Consider the following 10,610-nt stretch of genomic DNA (forward strand, 5'->3'; position numbering starts at 1 on the left):
AGACTCACTTACTGAAGCTAAAAGGTTCCACTTACTGTATTATGAAATCACCCCCGCCCCCAGCACACACTCCATCCCAATTTAATGTTACAAAGCTGGACAAATCTGAAGGGCTTTGTGTTTTTCCACTTGGTCCAATTTCAGAATGAGCATCCAGCAGAGGAGAAAAAGGAAAAACATTTCTGGTTATTTTAAGACTGCATGTATATTTGTTTTTGGAGTCGGGGTGGGGGCATATTTTGCCGTTTCCCACCATCCACCTGGTCCGCCCACACTTCCTCTACTCCCCAAACTTTGCCATACAGTGATTTCGGGCTCTTAATATAAGAAGGCCAGCTTATTGGATTTCTATAATTCATGATGAATTAGCAGACTGGGCTTTCAAATTAAGCTGGGGGCATTTTCTTATCAAACACCCTTCCAAGTCAGTGGGAAGCAGAGAAAGAAAAATTTGAGCTACAACAGCAAATACTACTACTACTAATAAAAACTATCTTATCAAAGGTTCAAAAAAGTCCAAAACTGCGGTTTGGGACAGGAAGAGGTGCTGATTCTATGTTATAAAGGGATATGAGACAAAGGCAAATAGCAGCCAAAGGGCAAATGTACAATTTGCTCTGCTCAGAAAGTTCAGTGGCCGTAAATGTGAGCGCGCTACACAGCATCATCCACCGGAATATCAGTCATGAATCTTTCCACTACTTACTGAGCATCAGCTGCAGTGCTGGCACTGAACTACAGTGTGTCCTAAGTCTTCCACAGCATTGTTCCACTTCATTCTCATAGCGAGCCTTTGAGTCATGGTCTACTAATTATTCCTATCTTATAGTTGAAACTGCTAAGGCCAAGAAAGATTATGTGATTTGCTCAAGTTCCCAGAACCAATAAGTAGCAGAGACAGATTCCAACCCAAGGCTGCCTGTCCAACCCCTGAACATGTAGTCTGAACTAGAAAACTGCTCTTCACACTTTGCTGGTTGATAAAGGGATGCCTCCATCTATTCCATCATCTGCCCATTTATTCCGAGATGATTGCTCATCTTCCAGACCCTCCATGCCAAGGATAGAACAGAACGCACAGCGCAGGATGGGAGACAGACAAAAATAAATAAATACTGTAGCATCAAATAAGGTGGTGCTTGCTCCCATAGAGATGTGTGAATTCAGGAGGAACACTGAAGAGGTCTCAGAGATTTCACAGAAGAGTTTAGTGTTTATTTTGTTTCGAAAAAGTCCTTAAAATAATTAATTGCCTAAGAGAGAATGGGGAAAGGACTGCTTTTCACTAGACATCTGTTCTGTACATGCGCTAATGTAATCATGGTATTTACCTTTGTATTTACTGAAATCTTCTATCTATTGAGTTCTGGATGTATATTGACATTTTACTGTTTCAAAGTGAAACTAACAAAGTCTTTAAACAGAAAAGCAGATATAACTGACTTCAAAACACTTGGAGATCTCCTATGCATTGGGAATAAGATACTAATACATAACTTTTTTGCAGTTACTTAGGGAGAAGTTCAGAGAAGGCAATGGCACCCCACTCCAGTACTCTTGCCTGGAAAATCCCATGGATGGAGGAGCCTGTTAGGCTGCAATCCATGGGGTCGCTAAGAGTCAGACACGACTGAGCGACTTCACTTTCACTTTTCACTTTCATGCATTGGAGAAGGAAATGGCAACCCACTCCAGTATTCTTGCCTGGAGAATCCCAGGGACGGGGGAGCCTGGTGGGCTGCCGTCTATGGGGTCACACAGAGTCGGACACGACTGAAGTGACTTAGCATAGCATAGGGAGAAGTTATATTCACGTTTTGTTATGTAATTATATTGCAGTGTGTGGTTAAGTAGATTTGTAAAATTTCTGTCCTAGAATCTCAAGCTCTTACTGCATTGTTTTGCTTACCTATCTGTTTTATGCTATTAGACTGCAAAACTTTTGTTGAACATGAGATCCTAGATCAGTGTCTGACACATAGTAGGTGCTCAGGAAATATTGGTTAAAATAGAAAAATGAATGCATGACTGAATTAACTAATGCCTACAAAACTTCCTCCTGAAGCAAATGTGTTGAAGCAAACACATTTTACCATGTGTTTGTACCATGACCACATCATGCTGCTGCTGCTAAGTTGCTTCAGTCGTGTCTGATTCTGTGCGACCCCATAGATGGCAGCCCACCAGGCTCCCCCATCCCTGGGATTCTCCAGGCAAGAACACTGGAGTGGGTTGCCATTTCCTTCTCCAATTCATGAAAGTGAAGAGTGAAAGTGAAGTCGCTCAGTCGTGCCCGACTCAGCGACCCCATGGACTGCAGCCTACCAGGCTCCTCCGTCCACGGGATTTTCCAGGCAAGAGTACTGGAGTACTCTTATGGAATAGTCCTGGCTTGATATATTCTGTTCTCTTGTTCCCATCAACCATCAAAACGTTTGTTTTAACATTTGAGCAGCATCTGTTAACTTACTTCTTGTGCCCAAAAACAATTACCAAGATTCTTGGTAGGATCCATGTGTCCCAGTTTTCCTGTTGGAAAACAAAGTTACCATAGCAACAGATAAACTATGTTCTTGAATGAGATCGACACCATTAGAGGGTGTGAAAATGAGGAGCTAGAATTACAATCCAACATTTTAGATTCTGATGGTTTTGGTGTTCTCACTAAGGAAAAAGACCACTTTATATGGCAACATTTATTTACTTATTAATAAGCACTTGTGAAGTATTCTGAGAATATTGAACATGTATTGATTGTGGAAAGTATTGTTTAATACTCTAGTGAAAATCTGATTGAAAATATTTGACTTGGTTTTTGTTTCTCATCATCACATTTTTATCTATCCGACATGACTTTTCTGATCATTTTAGAGGTTTAGATGTTAAACAAAGCACAGCATAGTTAGTAAATAATTCAAGGTCTATAGTGGACATTTGTCATATTTTTGCCTGCCCATCAACTTTTAAATGACCCCCTTTATTAACTGAAATACCTATGTCTCCTAGAGTATAAGTTATTTGCCTCCCTTGCCGCTTTCAGAACACAGCATATGACCCAGATGTCCAGCAATCAGGGATACCTGGGCAAGACTTCCATACAGAAGATCCTGTTGCAGAAATGGCTTCAAAACAGGTGAAATAAGCTAGTGCAGTAAAGATAAATAAATCCCTGGTACTTCATGCCTGCCAGCAGCAGAGACCATGATTTCCTCATCAGGCCATTTTTCTCTGAAGTGTTTGAGCATTGGTGCAAGGCGCTGAGCTTCCAGCCCCTTTCTCTAGGGCATCCCCTCAAGTCTGAGTTCCTTCATATCCTTCAATAAGTCTTTCTCCTACTTTTTAACTGGTTAGAGGTGATTCTGGTTGTTTTGCAACTAGAAATGTGGACTGTTAAAAAAACGACATCCAATCATAAAAATAATCTTGACACCCATACAGAGTATATTATCTGTGAAGTCCAGGGTGAACTCTGAGTATGTCTTCAGGTACCCATACAGAGTATATTATCTGTGAAGTCCAGGGTGAACTCCTGAGTATGCCTGCAGGTGCCAGAACACAGGCTGAAAAGTCCAACTAGTAATCAAACAGCAATCCTAGTAATTCTTTGTGGTAATATGATTAGAGGATTTTTTTGTTGTTGGACATAATACTATATTTAATCAAACTTCTTGGAAGGTGATTCTGAGTTTCCTGAGCCCTAATCTCCAAGTATGGGCTTTCCTCATAACTCAGTTGGTAAAGAATCTCTCTGCAATGCAGGAGGCCTGGGTTCAATTGCTGGGTCGGGAAGATGCCCTGAAGAAGGAAACGGCAACCCACTCCAGTGTTCTTGCCTAGAAAATCCCATGGACAGAGGAGTCTGGCAGGCTACAGTTCATAGGGTCACAAGAGTCAGACATGAATTAGCAACTAAACCAAACCCACCAATCTCCAAGTATAGTCACATTCTGAGGCAGTAAGGACCAGGATCTCAAGTTATGAATTTGGTGAGGGGAGGGATGGGACACAATTCATCCTGTAACACTTGTGTTCATCTAAATTGTCTCAATCAAGGCTGTTTTAGGGAAGTGAATTCTAAAAGTTATCATGACTTCTATTAAGTTTGAAATAAACCTTTATAATGAAATTATCTGTTGATTATTACCTAAAAATTCTATTTTGGAAAACAAAGTGAAACTTCTGCTCCCCCAAACCCCCCAGGGTCCATTCTTACTAAAGTTGGAAGGAGATTGTATTGCTTGTATTAGTTAAATAATAATACAAGCAGATAGCTTGTATTGCTAGTATTATTTTTTTTAAATACTTAACAAACCCAGGGTTTTCAAATGAAAACAACCAGAGCTAAAAAAATAAAATAAAATAAACAATAACTATACCTCTCTGTCTCCCACCTGCAGAAGCTCTTGTCCTATTGTTCAGAACATGGTAAGAATCAGTTCAGGCCTCTGCTTGTGGGAAGTTCCCTGCCCTCCTCTGGGTGGTCCAGCAGGCATGTGGGAAATGGCACACAGAAGGAGAAAGCCTGAGTGCTGAAGAACAGCATCTTCTCTACTCCCCTCCACACACAAAGCTTTGACTGATCCCAATGTATATAGGAAGAGTGAATATTGGAGAGGGCCTGAAGATAGCTTGTATGTGGTGCACATCTCTGTCCAGAGAGAGGACTGCCCCTCTTTGTTTGTCTAAGCATCTTTCATATTTTCTCAAGGGCCATCTGTTGGGTTGGCCAAAAAGTTGCTTTTCTTCCTTGTGGAAACCTATTTAGAGATTTTGTCAAAATCTGAATTGGGCCATAGAAATGTGTCACACATGTGAATAATATCCATCATAGGTACTGGAGAACAAAAAGTTGAAAATCACTGACCCAGACCAGTCTTTACCAAATGCTAGTGTTTGATCAGAGAAAAACAATTTCTATAAATGATATGAAATAAGGAACATATGACAGGAATTATACCACTACTGTTCAGTATAGCTTTCTGTGATGATAGAAATGTTTTGTATCCGCCTTGTTTGGTAACACAGGCACTAGGTACACATGTGAAATGCGGCAAGCACAACTGAGGAACTGGAGTTTTAATTTTCTATCATTTTAATCAATTGTAATGTTAATAGTCACACATGACTTGTGGCTACTATACTGGATAGCACAGAATTAGATCTTAACCCGTTGTAGGGGTTGGTGAAGGAATCTCCAGATGGGGCTGGTCTTTGCATCTGCAGTGGGTGGGTCTGAAGTTGCTGTTGAGCCACAGGGCCAGCAGGAGGAGAGACGAACTAGAGTGAAGTAGAGGAGAGCGAGGACCTGCTGGAACCCACAAGGGAAAATGGGGACCATGTCTATCTTTTGCACCTGTAATTTTGGTGGACACAGAAGGTAGTACCCTTCCCCACAGAACTGCACATACCTGGCCCAGGACTCAGAGAAGCTGAAGGGGGAGATCCCATGGGAACCGGAGGCTCTGTCTTGGCAGATGAACTTCTTTCTCCGGCTCGGTGAACTCGGAGGTCATGAATAAGGGAGATACAAGCTGCCTTTAGAATGTAATGGCTGCAGTGTCACTGCCACAGATGTTTCTTGTGGCCATCCTCACTCAGAACCACACAGGGAAAGGAATTCTGTGTAACACACAAGCATCCCAGTTGGTCCAAGAAGAGATGATATTAACTTTTCCTCCTGCCCTCTTTGGGTCCTTCCGCAATTACAGTGAATATAGCTTGGCCTTACTCTCTTGGTTCTCCTCCTGTCCCTCACTCTTAAAATACACAGAAGGTAATTTAGAGTGTACCAGTGAGTAGTGAATTTAGGGTAGCTCTTCCAAAACTAAGCTGTTGTGTTGAGAATGTTGCACATTTTATTTACCAAAAGATAAATGGATCTTTTGATTTTTTTAGTGGGCATTTACTCACTTATTGTCTGACAATAAATGAGAAGTAGAATGAAGGAATCGGAATTTCTATTCTAACAAATCCCTCTGATTCTACTTTGATTCCTTATGGCTCCATTTCTTTCACAGTTTGTGGGAGAAAAATGCCATTACACAGAAGTGGCAGCTTGTACTTGGATAACAATTTCAATATACTTACAATTTACTCCTTAGGAGCTGTCAAAAAAGTTTGGCACTAAATACAGCCCAGTAGTCACAGTAAAGAAGAACAATTATTCATAATCTTATTTTCAGATCTATTTTAAAGGTTAACTGTGTGTTTTATCCAAGACAATCTGCTTTTATTAATGCCATGACTAGACATATGTAAATGATAATATGAGTTTACTTCACAAGAAGGCTCAGATTTAACATTTCCATTATATGATAGGGAGATTCTAACAAAGGCTGGATAAACTCAGTGTTTTCCTAAAACAATGATTGTTATTCACAAAAGAGTCAAAATCTACACTTGAGATTGTATATTGTCTCCCACATTAAGCAGTGTTTCACTTTTATCCCTGATATGTTAACACTACTGATGAATATTTTAATAAGTACAAGTTTATCAAGTTCTTTGAGAGTCTTGGAAGAAAAAGTAAAGTAATTCAAGGATTCAGTCCAGACTAAATGGTGTGGCCTAATAGATCAAAAGCCTGAAGGAAACCAAGCTGTGGAAAAGTAATAATGTTTATAAAAATGTGATTTCAATCCTTGCTTGGCGACTGTCCTTGCTCAGGCCACAAAGGCTTGGTGCCATCAGATGCATTAATGCTAAGATATGGTCACTAGTGGGGGAGGGGGAGATGGTGAAAGCTTTTTGCCTGTGGATCTAGGGAACTGCTTATAAGCCTGAAATGCATTCGGCTGATGCATCAGACATGAGTTATTGAAGAAGCAGAGGCGATGAACTTACTTTAGCATTGACCTGACCCAAGGGGATAAACACATTGCCACGTGCTGAGTTACTTCAACAATGAAGAGACGGACGCCCAATGTCAAAATGCCACAGGGCTACACATTGTTCCAAGGCTGGGACTGGATTTCCTCGAGACTGTCTCAAAGTGGTGGGATTTCTGAAGTGTCTGCAGAGACGCAGCCCTTCCCCATCCCCACCCCCACCACTCATTGTAGGAAGAGCAGCGTAACTTGTTCTGGGAAACAACAATGGACAATCCTTAAGGAACCATGCAAATAAACAGTGCTGGTGTCACTCGGCGGTCTGAGGACAAAGCGAGGTATGGGTAGTACCCGAGAAGACATTTACAAGGATTTCCTGTTCTCTGCTGAGCCATTTTCAACCTGCTGAAGCCCTCAAAGGGTTTAAGGCTTGGGCTGGAGAACAGCATAAGAATGAGCATCAAAAGTCTAGGCTTCTGAACCTTTTGCTCAGATTTGGAAATCTTCCTAAAACAGGGAACTTTAATAGCATAGGATTAAGAGCTAGGGCTTGAGAGTCAGACATTCTGGCTTCAGATTTTGATCTCACTAAATAGCTGTGCAAACTTGGAAAACGTGATTAACTTCTCTAAATCATTTCCTCATCTACAAAGTGGACTCATCATAACATTTATCAGAATGAATTAGGATTAGGTTGATCTGCAAGTCCTGGGAAACCCAAGAAAACAGTGGTTTTATTGAGATAGAAGTCTATTTCTCTCTCATAACACAGCAATCCAGGCCAGGTATGGAGATTCCACATGATCACACCATTTTTAAAGGTGACTTTAATATCTATGCCAAATGAATGCTACAGCTCCAGTCCTCACTCACATATTCCATGAGGAAGCAGGCAAGAAGGGAATGGCCTTCCCCTTTATAGGCCTGTCCCATAAATTACACAGCTCTCTTACTTTCTTTTGTCTCAGACTTAATCACACAGCCACACCAGGTTGCAAGAGAGTCTGGGAAATGTGGTCTATATTCTGGATGGCCATGTCCCCAGCTGCAGTTTGGAAAGTCTGTTACTGAGAGGAAAGAAGGATATTGGGAGATGCATAGGATTCTCCGCTACCCAACCTACCAGGGTATGTGCGGATTCAGATAGTACTGGTAAAGTGCTTTGCCCAGAGGCCAGGCCAAAGGAAGTGCTCCAAGAATGTTCAGAATCGCCGCCATCCCTCACTCCACCCAAAGCACCCAGGTTCAGTTGCTGGTTCCTGGGAGGGTGCTGCACCCGCTAGATAGGAGGTGGAGCAATGTATGTAAAGATGCTGCCTGTGGAGCATGGAGAGTGCAGGGGGCTGTGGAGGGGCAGGGCTGGGGCTATGGTGAAATGAAGGAGGCACTCACCTTTGGTGCAAAATTTAGGAAGGTGTGTGTTGCCAAAATTCTCAGTACTCAATAATAATAATACTTTAATATTTTAAAAAGCCAGAATTAATGCAAAAAATCTACAGTGGACAGAAATAAAGATGGGACCCAGCTCTATACTTCAGCAACTCGCTTTACCTGCTTCACCTAATCCTAGACCTGTCAGATCCTGTTCTTCCTGGCAGCCTTTTCTCAGGCCTGAAAGAATTAGTGCAGTGTTAAGGGGATTTGTTTAAAACCTGGGGGATGTATCTGCAATAATTAAATGGGATCCAACAAAGTATAAACTCTCTGAGGTACATGGATGTCTTTATATGTTTAAAAAGAAACAATAGTCCTTTTAAAATTTATAAAATTCATACTACCTAAATCACAAGAAAGAAAATGGAAAGCACTTAAAATTGTACCACTAAGAAAACCTTAATTAATATTTTAATGTCAATCTTTCCAAATTTTTAAGTGGTATATTTATATATATACACACACACATATAAATATATATATATGTATACATTTAAAATGAAATCTCTCAGTATATAACACAATCTACCTTTTCATTTAACAATATTTCTGTATTACTATATGTTTTTCTACAATATAATTTCTTTTTAAAATTTTTATTGAAATATAGTTGAAAAAAAAAAGAAATATAGTTGATTTACAGTGTTGCATTAGTTTCTGCTGTACAGCAAAGCGCAGTAATACACTGTGCTTTGTAAAGCACTTTGCACTGCACGCAGTAATATACTTTGCTGAATATATATGTATTCTTTTTCACATTTTGCCATTATGATTTATCACAGGATATTAAATATAGTTTCCTGTGCTATATAGTAGAATCTGGTTGTTTATCCACTCTGTATCTAATAGTTTGTCCCTGCTAATCCCAAACTCCCAGTCCTTCCCTCCACCACCCCTACTCTACTCTCCCTTGGCAACCAGAAGTCTCTTCTCTGTGTCTCTGAGACTGTTTGTTTTGTAGACCTCTTCATTAGTGTTGTATTTTAGATTCCACATACAAGTGATAGCATGCGGTATTTGTCTTTCTTTTTCTGGTTTACTCTGATCATCTTTAGGTCCATCCACGTTGCTGCAAATGGCATGATTTCATTCTTTTTAGTGCTGAGTAATACTCCATTGTGTGTATACCACATTTTCTTTATCCACTTATCTGTTGATGGATGTTTAGGTTTCTTCCATCTCTTGGCTATTGTAAATAGTGCTACTATGAACATAGGGGTGTGTATATCTTTTCAAATTATAGATTTGCCTGGATAAATGCCAGGGGAGTGATTGCTGAATGGTATGGCAACTCAATTTGTTTTTGAAGAGCCTCCATAGTGTTTTCGATAGTGGCTGCACCAATTTACAATCCTACTAACAGTGCAGGAGGGTTCCCTTTTCTCCACACCCCTTCCAGCATTTGTTATTTGTAGACTTTTTAATGATGGCCATTCTGACTAATGTGAAGTGATACCTCACTGTAGTTTTGATATGCATTTCTCTGATAATTAGTGATGATTAACATCTTTTCATGCACCTCTTGTCCATCTGTATGTCTTCTTGGGAGAAATGTTTATTTAAGTCTTGTACCCATTTTTTCAGTATAATGGAATGCTCCATGAATCTGTTTGTCATTCTTGCACAGGGACCATGCTAATCTTTTCTGCATCATTCTAATTTTTTAGTATACATGCTGCTGAAGCAAGCACTACAATTTATGTTGTGTGTATGTACCAAATTTAGATTGTTTCCAATTTTTTTGCCCTTATAAATAGCTCTGAAGTATGTATCCTTATGGTTACATTCCTTTTGCAATTACCTGCTTATTTACTTCGTTGTTATTATTCAGTCACCAATTCATGTCTGACTCTTTGTGACCCCATCGGCTACAGCATGCCAGGCTTTCCTGTCTCTCACCATCTCCAGAAGTTTGCCCAGATTCATGTTCATTGAATTGGTGATGCCATCCAACCATCTCTTCCTCTGTAACTGTCTTCTCCTTCTGCCTTCAATCTTTTCCAGCATTAGGGTCTTTTCCAATGAGTCAGCTGTTCGCATCAGGTCACCAAAGTATTGCAACTTCAGCTTCAGCAAAATCCTTCCAAAGAGTATTCAGGGTTGATTTCTTTTAAGATTGGTTTGAGTCCAGGTTCAATGCATGAGGCAGGGTGCTCACGGCTGGTGCACTGGGATGACCCTGAGGGATGGGATGAGGAGGGAGGTAGGAGGGAGGGTCAGAATGGGAAACACATGTACACCCATGGCTGATTCATGTGAATGTATGGCAAAAACTACCACAATATTGTAAAGTAATTAGCCTCCAATTAAAAAAAAAAAAAAAAAAGATTGACTGGTTTGATCTCCCTG

At 40.4% G+C, this 10,610-nt stretch overlaps 1 non-coding gene across 1 annotated transcript; it reads right to left on the reverse strand.

The window, feature by feature from the left end:
* Positions 1-9,843: 9,843 nt before the first annotated feature.
* LOC147374216 (U6 spliceosomal RNA) lies at positions 9,844-9,952 on the reverse strand. Its single transcript, XR_015163348.1, has one exon. It is a non-coding gene; the product is annotated as a U6 spliceosomal RNA (small nuclear RNA).
* Positions 9,953-10,610: the final 658 nt, after the last annotated feature.

This window comes from Bos grunniens, chromosome 4 (genome assembly GCF_055505025.1).
Source record: "Bos grunniens cultivar Pamir isolate PY7600 chromosome 4, Bosgru_T2T1.0, whole genome shotgun sequence".
Classification (NCBI taxonomy): Eukaryota; Metazoa; Chordata; class Mammalia; order Artiodactyla; family Bovidae; genus Bos; species Bos grunniens.